The sequence below is a fragment of the Prionailurus viverrinus genome, chromosome D4 (genome assembly GCF_022837055.1).
Source record: "Prionailurus viverrinus isolate Anna chromosome D4, UM_Priviv_1.0, whole genome shotgun sequence".
Classification (NCBI taxonomy): domain Eukaryota; kingdom Metazoa; phylum Chordata; class Mammalia; order Carnivora; family Felidae; genus Prionailurus; species Prionailurus viverrinus.
In genome coordinates, this window is record NC_062573.1 from 24,047,287 (window position 1) to 24,073,911 (window position 26,625).

Genomic DNA, 26,625 nt, shown 5'->3' on the forward strand with positions numbered 1-26,625 from the left:
TATAGAACTTCCTTTCCACCATCTTTAATCCCTGCTCACCAGCATATAGTAGATAATCAGGCATATGGTTCTGGCATTTACCTCAATCAAGATAAAGGGATGGAAGCAGAATTCTTTTCAAAGAAAGAACTTTAAGAAATTAATTAATAAAGTGTCTAGGGAGAACTTTGTTATTGAAAATAAATGTCCATGAGAATCAGCATACTTTTGAGGGAAAACAATGTATGGCATAAAAAAGAAGGACCAAAACAAACAACAGAGGAGGAGATGACCCCAGAGTAAATAGAGATAAATCAAGGAAGAAAAAAGCAATTTAAAATATTATAATTAGTATTCTAAGGAATAGCCCAGACAATATGATATCCATAAATCATGAACAGGCTGCCGTGGAAAAAATAACAGTAAAAGAAACCAGAAAGACCTCTTGGGAAATTATAAAATAATATTAATAAAATAAAAATTTCAATAGTCAAGTTGGGAAATAAGATTAGGAAAACCTCACCAAGAATGGAAAGAAATGAAAAATATAAGAGCCAATTTGAAGACATACCAAACCAAAAATATCAGTATCTCTACCCAAGTAATAGGATTTTCAAAAACAGATTACAGAAAACCTAGAGAAGAAAAACAAATTACTAAGTAAATAATCAGAATTTCTCAATGCTGAATTCCTGTGTCTTCAAGATGAAATGAAGATACCAGCACAGGAAATAAAGATTCCCCATCCAGGTCCATCATTGTGAAATTTGAAAACACAGCAATAAAAAAATCCTAAAAAAAAAAAAAAAGAAGAAGAAGAAGAAGAAGAAGAAGAAGAAGAAGAAGAATGAGGCACAAAGGTATTTTGTTACTTGCTTAAAGTCTTCAGGGTGAAGGGTAGCAGAACGTGCTACCCCAAAAGATGCCACTTTGGCATGTGGAGCTGAAGGCAATTAAGACTCAAGAAAAGCTTTTTACCTCTTAACTGCCTAAAAGAATTTAGAAAGGAGGCCTACATCAGGAAGAGTGTCATTACCAGAAATAACTTTTCATCTAAGAAACTTTTCTGCATGACACTGCAAACATTTGTTTATCAAACGTTTCCTCTTCTCAGCTTCCTGTGAATTGCCTTCCTCCTCTTTGGAGCCCCAGAGCTCTGTAACTTTCCTTAGTTCAGGAGGGTATATAAGCCTCAATTGCCTGGCTGCCTTTGAGTGTCCTATCTTTGTGAGGCTCTCATATGTATAAAATTAATGTTTCTCCTGCTTAAATAATAATATAATTATTAGACCAGTCAGAGAACCTAGAAGAGAAGAAGGGAAAGTTTTTCCTCCCATACAGTCTGGCACCCTTAAAGGGATTTCTAGTGGCTGGATATTACTTGTCGGGACTGACAAATGTCTTATCTTGATTATTGTGGTAAGTTTCACAGGCATATATAAATGTCAGAGCTTATATATCATTATATATACTATTCACATGCAGTCTATTGTATTTCAGTAACACCTCAACAAACCATTTCATACATTCACACCACACATTTTTTAACAGCATGATGTTATGGGCTGAATTTATCTTCCCCAAATTCATTTGTTAAAGTAATAACCCCGGTACCTCAAAATGTGACTGTATTTGGGAATAGGATCATTAAAGAAATAATTAAATTCAATGAAGATCATTATGTTGGGAAAATAAATTATGCACCATAAGATGGCCTTCAGGACTAACATAAGCTCTAGTCCCTAGCTTAGAGACTCCTCTTCCGGGTTCTCCCTGTTCTACATGCTCCGCGCTAAATTGTCACGAATGCAGAAGGGACAACACCATAAATTACCCCTCCCGCTTGCGTTCGGGGCTCAGACCTTGGGAGAGACTATCTTCTCTGAGACCATCCATGTAAATAAACCTCTGATCCACCAAGATCTCTGAGTGCCCCTTGGTTTCTCCGCCAGCGATCCAGCCTGGTTCTGTAATAATTAAGGTGGGGCCTATCTAATAAGACCGGTATTTTTATAAGAAGAAATTAGGACATACTGATAAGAAGAGATTATATTCACAGGGAAGACCATGTAAAGCCACAGGGAAAAAATAGAAGAGGCCTCAAAAGGAAACCTTCTACCTTGCCAACACCTTGATCTTACTCTACTAGTCTCTAGAACTGCAAGAAAATTAATTTTTGTTGTTTAAGCCATGCAGCCCATGGTATTTTGTTAGGGCAGCCCTAGCAAACTAATACATCTGGTTGGACTTTACATAAAAAACACATGCTCTCCATGTGGGAGTGATTTATTTTCTGTCTAAATGAATGATTTCCTTTGCTTTTTTTTTAACAATAATTATGTGTTTCTGTTATAATTATAAAAATAGCCATAAAATGTTATAGGGAACCATTCGTGAAATTCAATCTGAAAATCCTAATAACAAAGAAGCCATGATGGAAAATATCCCATTTTCTTATTGTAAAGGAAGAATGTTTCTAGTATAGGAGAAAACATGGTAATTTTAAAAAGACAACTTAAAGAAAATTGGCAAGTATACTTTTGAAATCTTTCTATAAATATTCAAGAGGAAGCCTGCCGACTCTAAATTGCTGATACTGCTGTTTCAAAGATGCCTGCAACACAGGAAAGACTCAGTGGAACTATAAACGAGCTGTTCATTAAAGATACCTATGTAAATTACAAGACAAAAGGTAATATTCAATATAAAATGCTCCTATTTTTTTCAGAAAGCTTCACAAAATGAGTTTTAAGTTGGCAGTGATTACCAGCAATGTTTTTGTTAGGAACTTCACACAGCTTTCTTTTATTCTTAATTACTTTTGTAACTACCAACACTTATTCAATTAGATATGTTAATAGTCCCTGGATTTCTGTACACCTGTTTCTTCCAGCTGTCTGCAAGGCTGGTTCTTCGACATCTGTATGGAATTGGTAGTTCCATTTCCTACCATTAAAATCACAGGAAAACAAGTCCTAGGATCAGTATGGAGTGAAAGAGCCTAAAATAAAGACAAAAGGCAGTTAAGTATGAATATTCTTGCAATGAAATCGGTGTTATAAGTATAAATTCTGGGATTCACAGGCAGAAAGGAAGTTTCCCTTACTTTGTGTGTGTGTGTGTGTATATATATATATGGTCCAGGTTGTAGAGTTGTTTTGGCTATGAAAATTAAAGCAAAAGTTAAGTACTTAAAAACTGAGTCATTTATAATTGGTTAAGATACCTATCAAAAATGCTTTCCAGAATATGCTTTCCCCCATATTCCTTAAAAAAAAAAATACTTACTGTGTACCTCCTATGCATCATAATTTAGGATATAGTGTCTTTAGAGAAGTAATTCAGTTAAAATGAGGTCACTTTAGTGGGACCTAATCCACATGACTGGTGTCTTTATAAGAGAAGACAGACATCCATATACACAGAGGAAAAACTGTGTGAAGACATGGGGAAAGTTTCCTATATTCAGGGAGTACAGCGGTGAAGACAATGCCCCTGACCTCATGGAGCTTATAAGGGAGTAGGAGGGACTGATAAATTCAGATTAGTTGAATGTTATGAAGATGATATAATAGGGTAAAATTACAGAGAGGAAATGGTTTGCACAAGAGAAATGCTATTTTCTGAAGGTGGTTAGTCTTTTCAAAGGGGTAATATTGAAATGAGATAAGATCTTTAACTTATACAACCAAGAAAGATTAAGGAAATAATTATTTTACCCATTGTTGGAGAGAGTGCTGCATAATAGGCACCATAAATTGAAACAAACCACATTAAGAGAACATAGGCACAACACATTTTAAATGCACATAAATTAACCTACAATTATATTTGTGGGATTTTATCTAAAGTGTTTGCACCAAGAGTTTTTCCTAAGGTTGTTCATTGCACAATTGTCTATAGTAATAAAATTTTGAGGAAAACTGAGTTTCAACTACAGAATACTTACTAAATAAATTTTTTAAATATGATACATCAGCAAAATAGAATATCCTGCCTTCATTAAAATGATGTTATACTGTTCCTGATGCAAGGAGGCAAATCTTCTCTCTCTCAGACTCTTTCATGATACGAAGGGAATGTTTAAAAGGTATAAGCCTACAAGTAGGAAAAGAGAATAGCCAGCAATAAACAATGGGAGGTAAATGGAAGAATCTCAGTAGATGAGGCATATCAAAGGAAGCCACAGTCTGGAACTCATGTGCTATGAACATCAGTAAAGAAAGAAGTTGATCCACCCAGCAAGTACAAGTATGGCAAAAGGAAGAAATAGTAAAAAGAGCTAAAAATGGCAGATGAACTCTGGAGAAGTTTATGCTCCAATTTGTCCCCCTCCCTTGCCTGCCTCTAGTGGCCTGAAACTTTATGCTCAACCCCAAACAACACCTGGAAAAACCTAAGGCAGCTAAGGCTTATGGTTGGCACCATAAGATAAACACTTCCTCATTCTATTATATGGACATACTCTGACCTAATACCCAGTTCTGCCACTTACCCCAAAGAAAGTCTGGCAGTCAATAAACCATAATTAGCAGCATAGATCATGCAGATGGACTTATCATCACCTAATTCTAAACATAAGCAAATGAGACATTTCCAGAAAGGCTACAAGATCCAAGAGAAATACCAAGATTTAAAAACAAAAATAACCTTTGGAAAAAGTAAGAGAAATAAGAAATTACAAAGAAAGAAAGACCTTCAAGTTAGAGTTCTCAACAACGTTTAGGAAGATATCACTTCTCTAAAATAAAACATTACATTAAACAAGTCAGAGAATAAGAAAGAATTCTTGAAAATTAAAGAGTTAGAGTTGGAAAAGAGAACCACTTAAACATACTGCCCTGCCATCCCAGTTCCAATCTAACTATCAGCCTCTTGAGTGCAGAAAATGCCAGAGAAGCCTGGACATTATAAATAAGTTCTTGGGCTCTGCTGGGGTCTGGTTGGAGAAAACAGATCTGCAACCTATGCCCCGCAGGATGGAGATGAGCCGGGGATGTCACCAAAAAGCCCAGGGACATGAAGTGCAACACCTGGTAACATGAAGAGATGTGCATCCCCTGCCAGCCAAGGATCCCTAAAAGGAGAGGAATTCCTGAGGAACTGCATGGAAACTAAATAAGGCAACTGAGTTGACCCTGGCCATGAGGCTGGTAAAATTTTATCCAGCTCAGTGCTTCTCCAAATTAGAAACATCTGGGAAGCTTGTAAAAATCCCATTGCCCAGACCACATGGCCTACCAATTAAATCAGAGTCTCCAGGGGTGGGATAGAATCATTAGTATTTTTGAGGTTCACTATGTGATCTCAAAGCACAGCCAAGTCTGAGAACCAGTGCTCTAGCTATTTGCAGCAGCACCAACAGTGGGAACACCTGGGAATTTGTTAGAAATGGTGAATCTGGTCTTATTCCAGACTTCTGGAGCCAGCATCTACATTTCAGTAAGATGGCCAAAGGATTCACCTTTACATGAAAGAATAAAAAGTTCTGCATCTAGCCCAAGGACTAGAAATCCAGACCAAATAAACCAAGGATGGAGACTCGCCATTACTACCCAATGCCTAACTGGGAATAATACTCCTAAGGTAATTCCCATGTGCACAAAGATTGAAGACCCCTGCCCTAGACATTGCAATTGAGGAGACAAGAGCAGGAGAAAAGTTTTCCCTTTGGGACCCGAATGGGATATTGACAGATTATTTACTGCTTTATCATTGGCCCTCAGGGAAATGCTGCAGTTCCTGTCTCCCCATAAGGGTAGACTCCACATAAGACAGGCAAGGAGCCCCATGCCCAAAAGATGAGACATGAGCAGATGAAGAAAACAAGACACATCTATAAGGTTTCAGCCAAGCAGAACACCCAGAATAGGCAGCTTCTAGAAAAATAAAAATATTTTTGTCAACAAAAACATTTTTTAATGTTAGATTTTAATAGATTAATTAGAGGTGATGTTAGCTGTTGAAATATATGTCCTTGACTTTTTTATTTTTTAGGTAATCTCTGTGCCCAATGTGGGGCTTGAACTCATGACCCTGAGATCAAGAGTGGCATGCTCTACTGACTGAACCAGCCAGGTGCCCCCAAACATGTGTCCATGAATATAAAGTATAAGTATATAAAGTATAAGTATCTCACAAAGAGATGGATATTAGAGACATAGATGTTAGAGACATAGTTAGAGACATAGATGATGTTGTGGGTTGAATTGTGTCCTCCAGAAAGATCTTGAAGTCCCAACCCCATACCTGTGAATGTGACCTTATTTAGAAATAGGGTTTTTATAGATGTAAGCAAGTTGAAATGAAGTCATGCTGGATTACGGTTGACTGTAAATATGGTGACTTGATGTCCTTGAAAGGAATGAGATATTTGAAGACACAGGGAAGGCTCAAGGAAGAAGGCCATGTGAATAAGGAGACAAATTGGAGTTAGGCTACCACAAGCCCAAAACCATCAAGAATTGCCAGGAACCACCAGAAGTTGGAAGAGGTACATGAAATGATACTTTCATTTTGGACTTCTAATTTCCAGATCTATTGTAGAATAATATCTATTGTTCTAAGCCACCCAGTTTGTGGAAATTTCTTACAGAAGCTCTTGGACACTAATGCAGATGACAAATCCAGAAAACCCAACATATAAATGGAAAACTAAAATAGCAACTAACAGACAAAAATTTTATTTCCTTGAGTTTAAGAAATTTTTGAAACTTCAGATTGAAAGGTATCACTGACTTCCAGTACTGACTATAAAAAACATGTGCCTAAACATATATATCCTGGCAACAAATTCTCTTTCCAAAGATAAACCCTCTTTTGCAAAAAGGAGAAATTACTAACAAAGTAAAAAAACAATTGGACTTCTCGTCTGAAAAACCAGAAGCCAGAATTTAGTGAACTAGTATCTACAGACTTTTAAAAGACTGCAATGTAAGAATCTTATACCTAGGCAAGGTGTAAATTTTCTCACCTGCATAAATGCAAAATGTATAAATAAATGAGTACATGTGAGGTACTATATCTGAAGCACATAATGGAGAATGGATTATAACAAAACTGCCAATGAATCAGAATACAAACTTTAAAATAAAGATGAAATCAAGAGACTACAATGGTATACAATTGATCTTATAACTGTATAGTTAAATTTAAATGAATAATGACAGAGTGGGAAATAGATATGTACACAATAGGTTATGATTTTAAATAGCATGCGATGGGTGCCTGGGTGACTCAGTCTGTTGAGCATCTAAGTCTTGGTTTCAGCTCAAGTCATGCTCCCAGGATCATGGGATCCAGCCCCACATGGAGTCTGCTTAAGATTCTCTCTCTCTCTCTCTCTCTCTCTCTCTCTGTCTCAAATAAAAAACAAATAAAATAAATAAAAATAAAATAGCATGTGAACCTGCTGGTATGCAGATCTTTGTACATGTCTGTAAGGCCACATATTTAGATGTAGTTTTTGGCTGCAACGGATTCAAAGCTAATAACTGTTTATTATATTCCCCCCACACACTTATAAATTCATTATTTTTATTTCCCCCTAGGTTAGAGTGTCTTCAGAACGTTTTTTCTTTCCATGCTTGAAGTTATAGTGATAACTTTCTATTGCTTTTACATTGAAGAAAAACTCTCTGAAATAGAAGTTTTTAATTTGCTTTGAAGTCTTGTTCTACTCTTTCTAATATCTTTTGTGACTGAGAAGCAACCATAAGTTTGTTTTCCCTTTTAGAAAATGCATTTCTGCCCCTTCTACATACTTATACAATCCTTTTTAGTTTTTGAAATATAGTAACCTCATCAGAAGAGAGCTCAGTGTTGGTTGCTTTTCATTAATTTTGCCTGACACATGGAGAACCCTGTAGGTAGAGAAATTAAGGTCTACCCTCAATCCAGGATATTTCTTTTATATTTAATTTCTACTGTGTTTTATTATTTTTCATTTCTTCTCTATTCTATTCCCTTTCCTAGGAACACAAAGTATATGCACATTGAATCACCAATATCTCATTCTTCTCTTTAATCTTTTTTTTTTCTTTTGAGAGAGAGAGAGAGAGAGAGAGAGAGAGAGAGAGAGAAATAGAGTGCACACACATGAGCGAGGGGAGGAGCAGGGAGAGGGAGAGAGAGAGAATCCCAAGCAGGCTCAGCACTGTCAGCACAGAAGTCAACATGGGGCTCAATCACACAAACTGCGAGATCATGACCTAAGCCCAAGTCAAGAGTTGGACACTTAGCCAACTGAGCCACCCAGGTGCCCCTCTTTAATCTTTTTTGGTATAACTTTTATAAAAATCTTGTAGCTTTTCTTTGGTTCGTGTTGTATGTAATTTTCTCAACCATGTCTTGATCCCATTTTCTGCAGTGATGATTTTTCTCTTTACTACTTGGAAGGCTTTAATGGTATTATTACTTTTATTAAATCTACTTCTTTAACAAGAATCTCTATGGCTCATTACTTAACATAACACTCATGTTCATTTCAGACCCCATGTTATACTGCATATTAGTCCAAAATAGATAGCACCTAAAATTTGATTTTGTTTTCTTGGGTAAGTCTTTAAATATATGCTCTTCAACTAAATTTTTCACACTGGTTTAGAGTGTGTTAATCCCACTGTATTCATAGAATAAGGGTTGCCAGTTTAGTATAATGGGTTGAGAGCAGGAGGGTTTCTGTTGGCTCAACTTTCTTGGTTGTTTCCTAACATCTTGAAAAGTATACTCCTAGAAAGTAAGCTAGACGATGATCCTGTAGGTTAATGTTGTCACCTTAAATCATTCAGTGATTTTAAGAGCATGGGAAAGAAGTTAATACTATAGGAAGTTGTAGCCAAAATATTATCTTTCCAAAAAGCACTTTCTCTACATCTGTTGAAACCCATTGCATAAAGGCCAACTCAGCTAGGTTTGGAGAATTGTGGGGGGCACTTGGTTCTCTTTCACTTCTAATTCAGCTGGCCATACAGTCAGAGGTGTGGGTGTGGAACCCCATCAGATTTCTTTCTATGTGATAAAACTACATGTTTTCTTCTTAATTAATACTTTTACTATTAATGACATAAAAATGTTAAATGAGGGGTGCCTGGATGGGTCAAGCAATTGAGCAGCCAACTCTTGATTTCTGCTCAGGCCATGATCCTGGGATAGTGATATTAAGCCCTGGATCAGGTTCCACAGTGTGGAGTCTGCTTGGGATTCTCTCTCGCTCTCTCCCTCTCTGTCTCTCTCCCCCACTCATTCTCTCTCTCTCTCTCTCTCTCTCTCTCTCTCTCTCCCTCTCTAAGATAAAAATTAAAATATTAAATGACTATTTAAGTAGATATTCCCCTAACCTTCCAATGACTCATCCTTGTTTCCAGACTTCAATCTGAATTAGTAGATGTGACAGCAAGCAGACTCTAAATAGGGCCCCTAATGGCCCCTATCTCCTGGTATTTTTGCCCAGCATCATCCTCTTCCCTTGACTGTGAGTAGGATCCATGACTTGCTTCTAATAGGATCCATGACTTGCAAAAACGAAGGAGTGTCATGCATGTGATTACATTATATTAGAGTGCAATTTTTCTCTTGTTAACAGACTCCCGCTGCCTTCAATGAAGTGCGCTGTCATCTAGAGAGGCCAATGTGGCAAGGAACTGACAGTGAAGAGCTGAGGGCCTCAGTCTGGGAGTCTGCAAGGAACTGAATATTGTTACAACCACATGAGCTTGGAAATGGATCCTTCTTCAGTCGAGCCGCAGGTGAGACCCTATAGGACTAGACAAAACCTTGATTGATGTTTGTGAAAGACCCGGAAGCAGAAGACCCAGGTGAGCCATGCTCAGATTCCTGGCCCACAGAATGTACATTGTTTAATGTCACTACATTTGTGATGATTCGTTTTGCAACAATAGATAAATACTATGGTAGGTTTCCTTCTCAAATCAGAACACTGCTATTGGAAAAAACATTTCAGACAAAAACAAATTATTTTGACTGAGTCATTGTTACCTTGGAATCTAATAGATGTAGGTCAAGGGGGGAAAACCCCCAAATGGATTTTCTCAATCCTCCCCATAGCCTATTCATATCTCCGATGCCTGTACCGTCCCAATTAGGAGATATTGGTAGAATTTTCCAGAAATTTTTCCACCTGCTTTCCACAATGAACTCATAAGCTATCTTTGAAACATCTAGTTCCCTAGAAGCAGAGACTTACAAGGGGATTATAAAGCGTTTTAGTGTATGTTTTCAGGAGAAAAAAAAATGAGGAAAGCAGGAGAGAGGAAAGGAAGAAAGCTAAGCAAGATATGGTCTCTCAGCTGGAGAGTAACTTTAATTTTGTTCCCTTAGGAATCTTTGGAGCAAAAGCTGCACCTCAGAACTGATTCCAACTTTAGGCAAGAGGCCCAGTCTTTTGCCCCTGTACTGACCAGTCTTTGGTTGCTGGCTATCCTGAAAAGTCTGGAGAGATTTGAATGGACAGGCTGAGTCCATAGCAACCAAGGCTGACGGCAACCGGAGGAAAGTTGCACACACTCAGTGAAGGGCAGGGAGCCAACTGCATTCACCAAGAAAGGTAAGTTGTGCTCTGCATCTAGGCATCATCTTTGAAAGTGTTTTAAACTATTATTTCTGACAAATGGTCTTGAAATGTTTGTAATTGGCAGTATCTTTAGTTTCAGTACTGCAGGCATTTTCTTCCCTATCTCTTTGGTCAATTTATTAAATTAATATGTGAAAGTTTACAAATTTGCTTTTAGCCCACTATCTTTCCAAAAGTTTCAGAGTTTATGAAATGCGGTAAACCCATGTGGTTAATTATTCATGCATTCTGCATTGGTAATACTCTGAATTAGCAAAATCTGTAGTTTACATGAAGGACCTGTCGACCATTTCTTACCCCACCCCACCCCCCAACATACCATCTGTCCCACAGAACTCGTGAGTTAGGGATTCAGTCTTACTGCTTCTGGATAAAAAATAACTACCGTCTCACTCAGATTGCATGTTTGTTGGCCCCATTCCCGCCTGAGTTAGGGGCACAGTGACTTGAAAACAATCCCCACAGCTCAGGTTATCCTCTCACCATGCCGCGGGGGTGGTTGGCAAGGTTTTTCCTGTCACAGCTGGTATGATCCTGAGTTACTCAGCCAGAGGAAAATTGCCTCCTAATGGAACCCTAAGCCCTCCATTCAATTTTCCCTTAAGGTCTGAAGAGAGCAATCCCAAGAACTCATGCTAAGCAAAGCCTCTTCAAAAATTATGGTCTGTGCTCATTTGAGAATCAGAAATTTTCAATTATATAGCCTCCCAGGATACATTTTAAGGAAAAACAAAAGACAATTGTTTTTGCTCACTTGTTAAACACTAACCATTTTGTTCCTAGCTCCATTACTTTTTTTTTACCTTTATCCCTTTTATGCAAATAAGCAGCCCATTTTCAATCTTCCTTGAAATAAGAAATGTAGGCTCTGTGTATGGGAAATGTGTAGTTATGGAGTTTGCTTTAAAAATTGTCTTTGGGAGCAACTTGAAGTTGACACTTCAAAGTTTCAGAAGTGCTCTCACATCCATTGCTTCATTTGACAGGTGTTATAACCCCCAATTTACAGACCAGAATTCAGAGATCACCTAACTTTTAAAATCGTGTTGCTAAGAACAAACAGAACTGAGACAAGAACCAAATTTTCTGACTTAAGTCAGATGCTGTTTCTCTTCTTCCATGCTGCCTTTTAACTGTCAGCAATAGGCATTCTCAATTTCTTTCTTGATCCTAGGGATACTTGCTTTATTATTATTTTTCACTCAGGGATTCCACAAACACACAACAGGACTTAGTAACGCCCCATTTAGTGTCATTCAATATTAGCACTCCCTTTATGTATTTCCACATTCTCTAATGAGGACCCTGCCTTAATTGTCTAATCCAGACATGTTATTTTACCAGTGCGACTCCAAGATGTACTGGTGAGTCCCGAAACTGGCATATTATTGCAGTTTATTTGAATTTTATTGTATCACCCTTATGCTTTATTTCTACTGCATTTCAAAGCAGTCCTTAGCATGCGTAATATCACTTAAATAAGACATAGTGCTGCAAAATGAGAGTTCTCTAGATATCCCCTGTGCAACCACAGGAGGCCCCTTCCAAACCAAAAAGCTGTGAATCTTATCTGTGGTTCTGTTGTAAATTTTGATCCGGAGGCATGTTTAATAGCTTTTCAGTGACTATTGTAAAGGGAGTATTTACTTGAAATGATGTCTGCTTATATTATTTCTTTCCCAAATTGCTCCCAGCAACTAGAAAATCTGCTTGTACCTCTCCATCAGTAGCCTCCCTGGAAAGGAGACATTTTCTGTTTGTATACTGCCTGAAGTATTTGATTTTTCTTGATGATCTTTAAAGTTCAGCCAAAAGGACAAACAGCACATCCAATGATTCTCAATCTTTTCACCACTAAGGATACTTTTATTACTTTGCTCCTTGATTTGAAATATTTCACCTGCCAAACTTCACATTTACCAAGGAATTCATTATTTTCCCATTTTTAGTACCATATGTATATAAATATATATATATATATATGTGGTACTAAAATGATAGCAAATGCACAGAGCACTTGATATGCTGGGTGCTGTTCTAATGATTTGCATAATTAACTTCTTTAACTTTCCTGACTCTATGGGAGATGAATACTATTATCTTCATTTTGCATGTGCTGCACAGAAAAGTTAGACAACTGGCAGGAGCTGAGAGAGCTGAGATTTGAGCACAGGCATTTTAGCTCCGGAATCGATGCTCTTAACCTCTGCATGTGCTGTTTCCCATTTGTAGTGTCTAATTAGCAGAGATCTGTGAAAAGGTGTACCTCTTTTACTTTCAGAAAAATGGAATCAGGAAAAGACATGACTTCCTCCAATGGGCAAACACCCCAGGTGGAAAAACCATTCTCCTTGGAGTCAGGTTACTAGAATCCAAGTTCTCACTCCTCCCTTTGTCAGCTTTATACCTGTGTGGACATCTTTTATGTTGCCACGTCTCCAATTCTTAATGTGAAAGTAAGGATGTGAAGATTTATCCTGTCTATCTCATACATTACTTCAAAAAAAAATCCTTCATGATACAATCTACCATGTGCCAGGCACTGTTGCTGGATATTGGCATGCAGATATGAATGAGGTGAAACTATTTCCCTGAAGGAATCCAGTGTCTAGAGTGGAGATACAGAAAAGTAAACACGTGCACACCCAGTGTGACGGGTTGATGCCATAGGAGTTATTGAATACTAGGGGAGAGAAAAGGAAGAAATGTGTCCCATTTCTCCAGAGTGGGCAGGTAGGGAAGGCAAGGTCAGGAAAACATCATGGAAAAGATGATTCCTGAAATGAGTCTTGAAAGATCAGAAATAGTTCACATGGCACATAATTGATGGGGAAACAGGATATGTGAAAACATGAAGATACCAAAGGAAAAGATATGCTCTAATTTGGAACACTTCTAAAAGTATAGAAGACACAGCTCCTGGGCAGTTATCAGGAGGGGAGATTGAAATCACATACAGAGCTGGAAGATAGGTGTGACTAACAGGACAAAGCGTTTTATATATTCCAAAGCATGATATAAATAGACAATAGTATTTGGGATCAGAGTCTATACTGACCGTTCAGCGTTTTTCCTGAGTTGCATGATACCAGCTCATGCACAGCCCTGGATCCTAGAATTCAAGAACCCTTTAAAGAGCTCTGAAAAGTTTATTCCTGAGCAGTAATCCAGAAACACACAAGGTGTTGAAACCAAGACCTTTTCACCCCTTCTCATCCAGAATTTCAAATGAAATACTGTAGTTCTCAGTTAGAGGCTTTGCATCTAGAGAAGTCAAAACCGTGCTTCTGACAGAGCTTAGAGAAATCACAGAAGCCTAAAGGATTCTAAACAAAGAATTCTGGTCGTATCATTTTGGGAAGACATGAGGGCCCGAGACAGAGAGCCTCAATCATAATTGCTTCAATTTTCTATTTCGCTTTGCTTTTGTAAATGAGGAAGGAAATGATGAGCAGAATAATTTAACTTAGGTCTCCTGAAAACACATTTATTCTCCCTTCTCCCATTTACTCTTCATTTTGCTTTTGGAGAATTTCAGTAAAAAAATAGGAATGTGCATTGTCTAGGGGAAATTGCACTGGTATAATAAGTCCATGAAATTTTCAATGGGGCACAGGTGGGACGAAGACAGCTGTTGCCCATTTAGGCAAACGTGCATGTTTTTTAAGAGGAAATTATGTATAAATTGACCAAAATAACAGCTTTTCTGAATAATCGAGGTAACTGACACCATTCTACTCATTACTTTGTTGGTATAAGCAAAAGTTTTGTAGACTTTAAAGATGCTACCATATTTCTTTCACCTTCAGTCTCTCAGGTGTACAGGGAAGATGTTGGTAACCATAACTGCACAAAGCTCATATGAACCTGATCATTCCATTTGCAAGCAAATGAATAAGACCTTCAGGAAATATTAGGTTGTTTTGTTACATGTATAGTCTGTGTTACCTGATGTCGAATATCAAATCCGTGTTCACGGAGCAGAAATTACCTGTAAGGCACCAAATTACGTTTTAGATAGCAAAAGAGAAGCCCTACATCATTGTAACAGCTTTCAATTAAATTAAGGATAAATGCGCAACAAGTTTACAAAATTCACTGATACCCTAAGTTGGATTTGGAGAGATATATAATTTTTTAGCTAAGTTGATGTTTATCTAAAGCCCCAAGCTGTTAGTAAAAAGTATAATGCTAATAACTTTTATGCCTATCCAATTTAAACTTTAGTCTAAACTAATATTATAAAGAGCCTGTTTAGGTAATTTTAAGTATATTCTAAGTAAATATATTTGATTTCTCAGACAGTTTCCACTTCCCAGTTTCTTTCCCCCAGGATGACAGGCAGTCTACAGGAGGAGGTTTGGTATGACCAGGCTGGCAGGGCTGGAGAGACGTAGTAAAAGGGACCACTGGCCTCATGCTTGTCCTCGGGCTTGCGCTGGCGCTCACACTCTGACGGGGGCTCATCTTCTTGCCTCTGCAACTGCTGGTAGAACTCTCGATCTGGATTCTTTCAGTTTGGTGGGGCCTGCTCTCTATCACTGAGCGAGCCAGCCTCACAGGGCCTCCTTCCACCCAGCCCTCACTGCAGCCCATACCAGCCTTCTCCAGGGCCTCCCTTGTCCTGCCACACAGGCCTATTGCTCCCCCAGCTTCGCATCAGTTCCACGCAAAACCTCAGAGGTCTGTGAGGCTCCCACTCACACCCCACCAGCTCACCTCCTGACCACACTGTGCTCTTTGCTCGATGTCACTCTGAACTATCTCAAACATTTCCCTGTGCCTGAGCCTTAACGGGAAAAGAGAAAATCAAGAGACCTCTCATTCCCAACATTTATGTATTAAACATGGAAAGATGCTAAACAGTAGCTAAAGAGTTTTTTGTTATGATCTGTTACCATAACAAAAACAACAACAAAAATGTTCCAGAACTCAAAGGTGCAGCCCTAACTCTGTTCCTTCCTCTCTTCTAAGATCAAGAGGTCATTTGCCCACATTCATTGAATCCACTCAAATCATGCATGACAGACGCTGGTCCAGGCCTGGCATCTCAGAGATGAAAAGCAGCCAGACCATCATAACAGAAGGGCCTCTCTAACAGAAAGGTAACAGATGCCATCATAGGACACAGAAATCTGCTGCGATGGAGGAAGCACAGGGCACTGGAGAGCCCAGAGGAGGACTCCTAGCCAGACTGGGGAGGCCAGGAAAAACTTCCGGTAAACCAATGCCTGAGATGAGTCTTGGAAAAAAGCAGGAATTGTCTATAAAACAACAGCAAAAACACATAGTGCATGAGAGGAAGCAGCCCATAGAAAGACAGGGAGGTGTAAGAGCGTGTGGCTCATTAACGGAACCACCAAGTTTCTTGGTGTGACTGTCCTGCACATATCACACGTTCATCTTTCCTGTCCTCTCCTGAGAGCCTTTGATTTTGACTTGATTTTCCACAGCTATGAACAAAGGCTTAAATGCAAAGTAGAAATGAACAGGGTCATATGCAGTGAAAAACTTGTAGATGGATACCTTTTGGAGATGAAAGCAAAAACATTTTACAATATTTCTTAAAAGCATATGATTTCGCTTCTAAAGATTTCAGACTTCCTCTTGGTTTCAAACAGCAGAATAACTGGCTATTGTTACTGGTTTCTTCGTCTTTTTTTCTTTTTTCTTTTTTTCCCTGCCTATCTAAAAGAATTTCTTCTAATATTCTCCACCCATTACAGAGTAGTGGGAAGGTACATCACACAGGAAAATTCCAGAATTTACAAATGCCATAGTAACAAGGCAGTCTACCTAAAGAATGCATTGTTTAAACTATACAAGAACTAGAAAGGAATAGCCCTGAATATTTTTGTCTTTTTCCCATTTTTATGAAAATGAGTATTCTTTAAATAAATGTGCACATCCCGCATTTATTTAGGCCATGTAGAAATAAATAAAATAAGTTAAAGACAATGATGCCAGCATGGGGGAGCACTCCCAGTACAACACAAAAATATGTTGAGAGGTTGATAAATCAGTAAAGGTGGAGTATATTCCTGAGGCGAAATTTCTAGGACATTATGCTAATTGGAATGATTTTCTTTATAATGGATGAAGTTTACCTCTAAACTCAGAACTGCAAATGTTTATGCAGCTCACTAGAACTACCAAGATTGTCTATCTGTTCAATCTGAGAGAAAATATTTAAAGGAAAGGTAAACATATCCATCCTAAAATACGTTAAATGTCATGTCGGTCAAGGTAATTGCCCCTGCTAGAATGGCATATAAAAAAGTTTAATTTGAAATCTTGAATCTTTCCCTGCCTGCTAAAAAAAATAATAAATATTTATCCCCAGCATTTCTACATTTTAGAGAAAAGAACTCTATGCTTCCCCTTCAGTGTCCTCATCAACCTCTTTCTTCAAACCAGTAGATTTACTAAGTACTACTCATTCTTCTTACCATGTAATTAGCTGTGATTTCCTTTCAGGGCTAAAGTTCTTAAGACATCCCTTCTAACAGAATTAGCTTGGGGTATATATAGAGGGGAGAGAGAGCAGGCTGAGAGAGTGTTTATGGAGTCAGAGAGCTCCTTACTAAATTGACATGATTGTTTCAACACCACTGGTGTAGAATTTGCAAAGGTCCCAGTGTAGAATTTGCTCCATGTTTCTTTTTTCTTTTTTAACTTTTTAAATGTTTATTTATTTTTGAGAGAGAGAGAGAGAGAGAGAGAGAATGTGTAGGGGAGGGGCAGACAGAGAGGGAGACACAGAATCTGAAGCAGGCTTTAGGCTCCAAGCTGTCAGCACAGAGCCCGATGTGGGCCTTGAACTCATGAACCATGAGATCATGACCTGAGCCAAAGTTGGATGCTCAACCAACAGAGCCACCCAGGCACCCCTTCACCCAATGTTTCTAAAGGATTGCTGGAGCTAGTGTCAAAAGATCAGTTTACAAGAACTTTGAAGTCTCCCTTACAAGGCTTTCTCCTCAGAATAGAGCTGCAATGCCACACAGGCTGGATCCAGGAGTAAGAGGCCAGTGATAGAAACTGGACAAAGAGGGGAGAGGATTTTAGGCCCAGAACAGTGCCTGTCCCTGAGATTATTTTCTGACCCAGCCTTGATAGCCCAAAACATGAGTTTGGGGCTGAGAGCCAAACAGAAGACCCAGAATCACCATGCTCCCTAAAACACTGAAAATGGGGCACCTGAAAATAGTCAGCTGGGCCTCCGACTTCGGCTAAGGTCATGATCTCATGGTTTGTGACTCCAAGACCCCCATCAGGCTCGCTGCTGTCAGTGCAGAGCCTGCTTCAGATACTCTGTCTCCCTCTCTCTCTGCCCCTACTTTGCTCGTGCTCACACGCTCTCTCTCTCTCTCTCTCTCTCTCTCTCTCTCTCTCTCAAAAATAAATAACATTTAAAGCATTTAAAATGAAAGTTACTTCCTGCAGGATTGTGCTAAAGTTTTCATTCGTTTGACAGGAAGCTTACAGATGCTTCCCTTGCACTGACAGGCTCCACATGGCATCAGCACCCAATGGTGTCACCAGCAGCTGCCACCGTGGGCCTGTGGCAGAAATGAGGAGTTGTCATTTCTACTCCTAGACTTAGCCTTTGCCTGAGTGCCAGGGCTGGGGTTCTCTTAGTGGAAGTGACCTCGGTTTTCTCACTTCCAGTCCTTCATGTTTCTTTAAGGATATAACAGACATTTAGGGTGACTGAAGACATCATGACCACATTATTCCTTTCAGCATGTCATTCCTTACTAAGATACATGGGAAATTTTTGCTTTGTAACTGGAGAATGTAGGAGTTTGCTTCAGAGAGAAGCAGTGAGAGGAGAATGACAAGGGAAAGAAGAAGTCCCCAGGGGGCTCCTAGGCCTGAGTTTACTGTCTATTATTGGAAGGGTGGAAGACTGACTGTCACAGACCTGTCTTCATGAGGTTTTAGTCAAGAGGGTTGGCCAGAATTGTATTCATCCATTCAGATGAGACCTAGAAACAAGGAGAGCTGCTTTAAAGGCACTGATTATTCAGGGAGGTCATAGTCAAGGAGCAAATAGATCTTCCTCCTTCATCAGTTTGCATGGGACTCAGAACAAGTCTGGTCCCCTCAGGACTGGATGATCTTAAAAACAACTGGAATGGACATCCTTAGCAAGTACACTGGGGTTCCCAGGTGAGGCAACTGGCAACATTGTAGGTTCTCTGGGCCACAATATTAGTGGGTGACAGCTGTGAGGAAACAGAATACAGAACAAGAAAGGACAGCCAGCATGTTTGCTGGATGCAGGTGGCTGCAACTAATTCATGATGGGCACAAACAAGTCCACTTTCAGAAACTCTCGAAATAACTCCTGTCTGAATGAAAACTCTGTGTAAGAAATCGGATTTTCTCAGGGTGTCTGGGTGGCTCAGTCAGTTAAACGTCCAGCTCTTGGTTTTGGCTCAGGTCACGATCTCACAGTTCATTGGTTCAAGCCTCATGCTGGGCTTTGCACTGACAGCAGAGAGCTCCCTCTCTCTGTGCCCCTCCCTGACTCATGCTCTCTCTCTCTCTCAATAAATAAATAAACAAACCAATAAATAAATAAGAAATTGGATTTTTTTTTCTCTCTCTCAGTCCCCCATGTCTGGCACTCCATAAATATTTGTTTGTTGTGGAACACATTCAGGATGCTTTCAGGAAACTGATTTCCAGTAATCGGTTCTTAAGCTAGCATCCTTTGATCATTTAAATATTTGTGACATAACTTTGTAGACACGAAGGAGTGGGTGATATTTATTTTGTGGACAGAGCAATTTAGTTTGGGTCACTCTGTGCAAGAGGCTTTTCTCTTGGGGATAGGGAAGGGGGAGAGAGGCAATTAGGGCAAAAAGGGTGGGTATGATTTCTGCAGTGGCAAATCCAGGAAGTCTGGGCAGTAGTTCGTTTTTACGTGTTAGAAGGATGCTCTCTTGTCTCCCTTCAGCTTTGTTGATCAGACCAGAAATGGCTGTGGGCAGCCTCAGGGCCCTGCAGAATTGAGCTGTCCTTGGTGCGATTCTCAAATACCATGACTTGGTGACTGCAGCAGTGCCCAAACTTTCCTTTGAATCAAAAATTTCCTCACATCAGCCTGTGCCAAGGCTCTGATATTCCGGCATCAGGCAGCCTCGGCGTAAGGTGTCTGTTTAAATTCAAATATGTTACCTTGGAGGAGTAACATATTAATCCATCAGTAGCCATTAATACGACAACACAAATTAGTTTATCAGTCAGCCACTGGGTAAGCAGTGCCTCAGGGAATGGTATGTAGGGCAGATTTGTTACTTTTTCCCCATCTTAGATTATGATTTATTATATAAACAAAAATTGCAGCAGCAATAAAAAAAGTCTAAAACAAGGACCAAATTCTCCCCATGTTCCTACTGTAGTAACGTACTAATTGTTTTATCTGGGTTCCCTTTCAGCTCCTATTCAAATTCAAAAATCAGCTTTAATTCAAGCGTTTCCCATTCTTTGCTGAATAATAATAGTTAACATTTATTAAGTGCTTACTGTGTGCCAGGCACTGTCCCAAAAACACTTAAACAAATTAAATCATGTCATCTAAACAACAGCTCATGAAGTAGATACTGTTGTATCCTTATTTACACATGAGGGGACAGAGGCCCAGAGAAGTTAAGTAACTCACAGAAGGCAGTAAATAATCAATTCAAACTCAAGCATTTGGCTCCAACACCCATGCTTTTCACCCCAGAACCAAGCATCCCATTTACCAGTAAGGAAACTGGGGCATCATGTAATTAACTTGCCAGTAGTTCTTTAAACAATATGTGGTGGCACCAGAGTTTGAGCAGACCGCCTGGTCCTGAGCCCACCCTCTTAACTGCACTGCACAGATGATTGACACTTTACCCTAGCTGATTCAGCCTGTGAACGAGGTTGACATCATTATGCCCATTTACAATTTGGGGGTTCAAGATGACTGATTAGTTTGTCCAAGGGCAGTTCGTAAATGACAAATCCAGGTGATAACTCCAGATTTTCTGACTTTAAGTTCAGTACTTCTTTGTTTACATTCCTTTTTATCTGCCTCTTATTGGCAATCAACTTTTTCAACATAGTTTAAAAAAAACATATGATCTGTATATTCCTATTTTATTCATATAATGTAATTCAACAGCACTTTCCCTTGTTACTAGGTGGTTCTTATAATTATCATTGTGTTGGCAGCCCAGGAGTACCCTGAGGTTATGAATCATAATGTACTAAAACACCCTGGCTGAATTTTGGGTTTTTTTTTTTAACAATATATTTCTGCTGTTACAAGTAAATGTCACAATAAAACAATCTGTACAATATAATTTTTTTTAGACTCTTCTTTCAGGAATGGCAATGTAACAGCATCTCTCATTTTGTTTGATTTTCCAACAATGATTCAACCTTATGCAGAAAACAGCATCATCTCCTTACAGACAGCAAGAGCAATAGACACTTTCCCAGTAGCCCCTGTAAAGTGAGCTGCCTGGAGAGATTTGGATTTTTCTGCTCTGTAGCTGCTTCAGAGGCATTCAGCAAATCAAACTGTGCCACCCATTTGGTGGCAGAGTTACGATTAGCTGGAACATGGCCTTCTCCTTTTTGGTGTGCCAGCTTTCCTGTGGCTTCTTTGTGCAAGGACCCAAGCCTGAATCTCAAGAATAATTGTCAAGGCTGGGCTTTGGATTGATACTACCTCTGGGAATAGGAACATACTCCTTGGAATTGCCCGAAGCCCCCAGCACCTGCCCTAACTGTGCCTGCCCGGTTGGGCTCAAAAGCACATATGCCCAGTAATTAGTTGGGCATCTCTCTTAATATTGTCACCAAGACAAAGTAAATTCTTATAAGTCTTGCCTCATCTATCTTCTAGAATATAAATCCCTTAGGAACAGAAACTATATCTTGGTTGGGTCTTATTGTGGGCCTTTTACATAGCTGATATGCAAGTATTAATTGATGTCTTCATATGTTGCTCAGGGGGTGTGCCTTATGCTTTACAGTTAGTTAACTCAAACAACCACTTTCCCTAAAATGAAGGATTGATGATTATGGGGAGATTTTGTGTACTTTGGATTGCATTGCAGAAGTAATCTATTTATGCTAATTATCCTTTCTCATTCCATAACATTTTCACTAAGTGAAATATTGATTTTTAAAAATAAAAATAACCTTGAAAAAGTGATAGGTAACATATTCTGCACAGCGTTGATAAAGAATTATTTTTGATTAATCTCACTACATAAATAGGTTGAAAAATACATATTTTGCAAAGGTCTATTTTTTATACATTCTTCTCAGGGTTATATTTTTCTGGAAGCACTCTGACTTAGAAAAAATAAGGTCATCATAATGTCTTATTCCAAAATAAATTATTAAGTTAAAAAAAATTGGAGTTAAAGTGTCGATGCCAGGATAGAGGTAAATATTCATCCATCTCAGCCACAGCCAGGAGCTTTCATTATTTGATGCAAAATATGAGCCGAGTTCTTGAGAAAACCTATGTCTTAGGGCTATTTGTGTCTTTGCCACTTTGAACATTTTCAATATTTAATTATGAACTTTAAATTTGCTTATCTCACAACTGTATTTTGTGTAGCAACTAAACATGAATTGTAACCAGCTGGGAGGTAAGAAATAGAAATATACTGTGAAAACCTCTGAATATAAAAATATCAATACATCAATGTTGATGGTCAATAACAAGTGAGTTAGAAGCTATTAAATATTACTGTTAGATAATTTCTCAAGTTCTATAGCTTTCATAATCTGTAGAGCAAAATACTCTATCATAGTATCATGCTGTAGAGCATGATACTTCTGTCATGACCTAAATTTCAAATTCTATTTTCTAGAAAATAGAAAAGAGGGGATCAGTTACAGAAATAGTTAAATCATCTCTGAGGCTTGCCTCTGGAATAAAATCCCTGGAAGTCTTCTGTTCTTTTCCAACTCTACAGTATATTGGGCTCCCCATGATAAGCCCATAGTGCATCTGAATAGCTGATCAGTGATAAAATGCAATGGTTTTCAAACTGTTGAGAGAAAGTGTAGGGTTCTGTGGAAGTACATCACCAACTATGACGACAGCAGAGGAAGGTCAGAGGCTCAAGGATCCGAGCTCTCCCACTACTTTCCACCCAAGTGGTGCCATGTTTGTCTGTTTTATAGGTTGTCTTTCCATCTGAAAGTTCTTTCTTGGGGGTTCACAGGGGATAAAACTGAGTTCCACTGATAAAACTATTGTTACAATTTAATGACGATTTCATAGTCAAAGTAAATAATAGGTCAAGTCAGTCATTTATCTTTTTAACTTCTTTTGACATTCTAGCCAAAACGTAATTTTAGTATAGACTTAACTGGCTACTTAAGTCAACCCTCAAAATGAAAAAGGGACTAATAAAGACCAAAAAAAAATACATTTGTATCTTTAAGTAATTTAATATACTAAGAAACAGAGATAAAATTGAAGAAGACTAGCAAAGTAAATCAAGCTGTAGGGAAAGGGAAAAGAACATAAAAGCTAAAAGTCCAGGCCTCGCTCAAAGCTGTTCAGGCTAGCGCATCAGGGAAAGACTAAAAAACTATATAGGAAAAGCAAAGAGAAGCTGTGTTTCAAAGACATGTATTCATCAGTTTGTAAGACATGAATCTAAAATAGCTAGCAGTTTGGTTCTCAAAGATCTCTGAATCATTCACAGCTACTTGGGTGAGTGAGTCAGGATCTCATCATGAGACAGGTGGAAGGGAAAAACCCAGCCAATGTTTTCTCTAGTAATGAATGAGATGTGGCAATCGAGGGAAAGTGAAACATACCAAGTGGGTGATGTCGGTTAAGACACAGAATTGGCACAGAATTTCAGTACTCTGACCAGGTCTCAGAGATTTGGCGTTATCAGTCTGTGAAAAGGGAGCCCCAAATTTACACAGAAGGGAAAGTAGACTATGGTGAATACACAGATAAAAATAATGTGAGAGGACAAGCAACCACAATCGTAGCTGATGACATTATATTTCTAAGTGACCAGACCAAAGACAAGGCATAGAGTGGCCTTCTTTGGCCATTGTTTGGTACAGTCTCATTTCCAAATCATGTGTAGTCTTTATAGTTCCTAAGGACAAGAATTAAAATATTCATATATATTATATACACATATATTATATATATTATATACATGCATACATATATATTATATTTATTTACATATATTATACATATATATATAAAGAGCTAAAAGTCTAAAGGAAAAAAATGCAAAAATATGCTTTCACTTTAAGCTTTGATTTAGATATTTAAAGTGGAAAATGTTATTTTTTCAACATTGATTTTGGCTCATGACACCAAGATTTTTCATAGATCTTGTTCAGCTGAGATGATAAACTAAAAAAGAAGAAAAGAGGCTTAACTGGGAAACAAGACTCAAAGGAGTATAGACTGTAATAAAGTGTGAGATTTCCACAGGAACCAATGTTTCCCTCTGTCTGGTAGAAACTCCAGTTTATTCTTTCCTCACATTATTCCTTCAACAAATATTTACTAAGGCTTTGCAATGTGCCAAGCTATTCTAGGTCGAGGAAAATATGATGAATGGCTTTATTGTCTCCACTAGAGAAGAGGAAAGTAATATAGTTGGAAACCTTTCAACCCCCACTCCTATCCCACCTTCTTTTAGGTTTCTACAGTTGTTTCTGATATTTTTACTAGTATTTATCACATACTATTCTTTTAAGATAGTTATTTTTGCATGTGTTATTTCCTGTATTAGTTCACAGACACCTTAAAGATACAAACCTTGTCATGCTACTTGGGCCCTGATATGTTGCCTTCTACACAGCAGGTATTCAATGTGTATTTAGAGAGTTAAATGTTTAAAAACCATAAGGGTAGATATTATTTAAATTTTCATAAAACATACCTTCAATAGTGAATGTAGAGCAGGCAGAGGATGAACTTTCATTTACTTGCTATTACACTAGGACACGCTTAATGTTACACAGTGCCTTTCCTCAAAGAGCCATCATATATTTCAGTTATTTTCACCAGTGGCCTCAAAGATGAGTAGAGACAGGTATTAATAACTCTACTTTAAATATGGAACCGATCAGTAGCTGAAATCATACTAAATATCATTTATTTTATAGAAAAGAAAACCAGGTCAAGAATGCAGTTTTCACACCACATACTTCCGTACTTTTTTTTTTCATAAGTGTCCATATCTAATGTACTTGGCCAGCCTCTCTCTCTATTTTGGTCATTAGGCTGGTTATATAGGGAGACAAAACCTCACATTACTGTTCACACACCAGATAATTCTTGCCAAACATCTATTCAAACAATCAGATCTGTATGTCAGTGAAGATCACTTGAGAGTTACTTAATGCTGTGTTCAGAAAAGAGATGCTTACACTGCATACACATGTGCCAGATGGTGAAAACATCACCTATTCATCTGTTTATACAATACATATTTTAGAATATTTAAAATACTTATTATCTGCGAGACACTGAGCAAAACTTAATGGAGTTTACAATGTAGTGGGGAGATAAAATAATAAGCAAGCAAACCCCACTAATACATTAAAATTATTAAATACAAAATGCAATGAAAGAATCAAATGCAAAACTATGATAGAGAATAAGGTGGAGAAGGAACCTGTTTAGAAAGTGTAATTAATCTTCATATCACTCTTAGGAAGTGATAATTAAGGAGCCAGCCACTGAGAAGGAGCCAGCCATGTGAAATTCCAGAGAAAGAGCATTTCATAAAGAATAGAATGAAAAAATATTCTGAAGTGGGTGAACTTTAGAACTTAGAACTTTAAAGAAGAAAATGGGAGTGAAAGTAAAAGGCAATATCACCATGGGAATGCAAGCTGGTGCAGCCACTCTGGAAAACAGTGTGGAGGTTGCTCAAAAAACTAAAAATAGAACTACCCTAAGATCCAGCAATTGCACTACTAGGCATTTATCCATAGGATACAGATGTGCTGTTTCGAAGGGACACATGAACCCCCATGTTTATAGCAGCACTATCAACAATAGCCAAAGTATGGAAAGAGCCCAAATGTCCATCACAAATGTCCACACAATGGAGTACTTCTTGGCAATCAAAAAGAATGAAATCTTGCCATCTGCAACTACGTGGATGGAGCTGGAGTGCATTATGCTAAGTGAAATTAGTCAGTCAGAGAAAGACAAAAATCATATGACTTCACTCATATGAGGACTTTAAGAGACAAAACAGATGAACATAAGGGAAGGAAAACATAAATAATGTAAAAACAGGGCAGGGGACAAAACAGAAGAGACTCATAAATATGGAGAACAAACTGAGGGTTACTGGAGGGGTTGTGGGAGGTGGGATGGGCTAAATGGGTAAGGGGCAGTAAGGAATCTACTCCTGAAATCATTGTTGCACTATATGCTAACTAATTTGGATATAAATTTTTAAAAATAAAAAATAAAATTTAAAAAAAAGGCAATATCACCAGAACATAAAGATGTAAATTGAAATTCTAGAAATAAGCAGGGATCATTCCATACCAGGCCTTTTAGGCCAATATATGAAGTTTGGATTTAAGTCAAAGTGCAACGGAAATCTATTGAAATATTTTCAAGCAGACAAGTAGCAAAATTTATTTTTGAAAGATCATGCTGGAGGCTACAAGAACAATAGATTGCAGGGAAGGGGTCAGTAAACAGAGTATTACAAAAGGGAAACTTGGGAGACTCTTGAAGTAGTTCCAAGTAAGAATATATTTATATGGCTTAAATTGAAGTGCTTGTAGTGCATGTGGAGAGTGGAAAAATAGGAGATGTAATTTGTGAGTAAAGTATGCAGGACTTATTAATAGATTGGAAGTGAGGGGGTTGCAAGAAGAAAGAACTAAGAATTTTTCCTAGGTCTCAAGAATAAGCAGCTGAGGAGAAAGGATGTACCATTTACTGACATGAAGAAGACTATGGATAGAACAGAATCCCAAGATAATGCTAAATATGGGATGTTTCTAAAACATCCAAATGGAGATGTCCA

At 38.3% G+C, this 26,625-nt stretch overlaps 1 long non-coding RNA gene across 1 annotated transcript; it reads right to left on the reverse strand.

Moving 5' to 3' along the window:
* Positions 1–2,780: 2,780 nt before the first annotated feature.
* On the reverse strand, positions 2,781–25,323 carry LOC125150795 (uncharacterized). Its single transcript, XR_007146485.1, has 4 exons — positions 25,246–25,323; positions 24,508–24,639; positions 14,519–14,561; positions 2,781–2,980 (listed from the first exon to the last, which is right to left on the reverse strand). It is a non-coding gene; the product is annotated as an uncharacterized LOC125150795 (long non-coding RNA).
* Between the last annotated feature and the right edge of the window lie 1,302 nt (positions 25,324–26,625).